This window comes from Pinus tabuliformis, chromosome 5_1 (assembly GCF_031772625.1).
Source record: "Pinus tabuliformis cultivar Carrire ecotype Pingquan chromosome 5_1, CPIR1, whole genome shotgun sequence".
NCBI lineage: Eukaryota > Viridiplantae > Streptophyta > Pinopsida > Pinales > Pinaceae > Pinus > Pinus tabuliformis.
This window is the reverse complement of record NC_142305.1, coordinates 545,922,085-545,923,856: the sequence shown is the minus strand read 5'-3', so window position 1 is coordinate 545,923,856 and position 1,772 is coordinate 545,922,085.

Genomic DNA, 1,772 nt, shown 5'->3' with positions numbered 1-1,772 from the left:
GATGAATTATATACAAAGCTATGCAATGAGTATTCACTGTAACCTCATGAACTTACTAGTAGCCTAATCTTTAACTGCTTATTTCACCTAGAGCAAAACAAATATCCTGAAAAAGGAATAGTACATAAAAAGCATGCTGTAAAAGAGCTTAGCAGAAATAAGAGCTGCTAATAAGAGTCGGCACTATAATCTGTCATAGGTTGAATAATATTCTGCCTATACCGAGTACTTAAGTTCTAGCCAATCAGAAACAATATCAACCAATTATTTTTTGTTTCTGATCTTGCCCAGTACTTTCAGCCAAAGCAACCTTGTTTGCTTCCAAAGGATATGGTCACTTGTAATGTACATTCCACCACTCAAGCAGCTCCTTCCTTGCCTCCATCAGGGGTTTTCCTTTCTTTTTCTTCTTCAGAAATTCTTGCTGGAGACTGCTGAAATGTCCACTGTACTTACGAAGAAGTTGATCTTCCAAACCTAGTGTTTGGCAGCTTCGAGCTTGGAAAAAGCGCCCAGAGGTTGTTAAGGAAGAGAGTGCAAGTTTTTCTCTTTTGGAAAGACGAGTTTGCACTACAAAAAAAGGGTTGTATTGCTCGAAAGTAATTGTTGGTCGAATTGTTGGAACTAAGGACAGAGTTTACTAAAGCAAGGGGTCAAAGGTCATTCTCATTTTGGTGGGATGATTTATATGAACAAAATAGAGGCCGAGTTTCCCATTAAATATTAAATGAATTTTGCGTTCCTTTTAGTAGCTGGTTGAAAGTATAAATACTTGCTAAAGGTCAATTTGGGTGTAGGAGTTAAGTTCCCGAGCTATTGAATGCCAAGTATCTTACTACTTGTCTGCTGGACATGTATTGTTTATTGAGCGTGGTTTTGTAGCTTCTAATGGTTGTGGTACAGTTTGCAACGCTAAGAAAAGGAGAGGTTTCTCACTGAAATTTTCTCTTGCTGAAGTGTATAAAGGTTGTTTATTACAAAAAGCTCGAGTTTCCTTGCTGCTATATGTGTTATCAGCCTCCTGAAATATTTCTTCAACCTACAGTGAGCTGGTAAGAGGGTGGAAGAGCATAGATGCTGTTAAGCTTATTCTCTGACTCTAGGTTCCACAGTGTTAAAATAATAATTTCCACTACAAGTTTATTTGCGATGCGATCCATCGCAGATCGCAGATCGCAAATTCAAATTTCTGTGCGTTAAGTCCTCCGGAATGATGCGATGCGATCCGATCGTATATCGCAGATCGCATCATATGTGTGTGCCCCAAATTTTGTGTTTCGACCAAATGGGATTCTGCGATGCGATCTAATTAAAGTCAATGGGTGAAGTATGGGCCAGCATTAAATGAAATTTAACGTGAAGTAAAAGTTTTACTTTACCGCTAGTAAGTGTCAGTAAAACAGTAAATGCAATTTACTGTGGTTGGTAAGTTTTGATGAAGTTTTTAATTTTATTTCAGCGGGAGTATGGGCTCAAGTAATAGCTGGTAAAAACATTTAATTCTTTTACGGAAGCATGGCAGTGAAGACGTGAAGTAATTTCTTTTTGGGTTGTCATATATATGTAATGTTTTTTTTTGTTGTTGAGTTAGTGTGTGAGTGAAGAGGGGAGACGCAGCAGCGCCCATGTAATGAAATTGTGTTGTAATGCACAACAGTGCGAAGTAAAAATAGTATGCAGCAGCGTAGCATAGCAATGTGAGAGGAATGCACAGTAGTGCAGAAATGTTTATCATTGTTCTGTAACAGTTTGAATGTTTTGTTAAGCAGTCT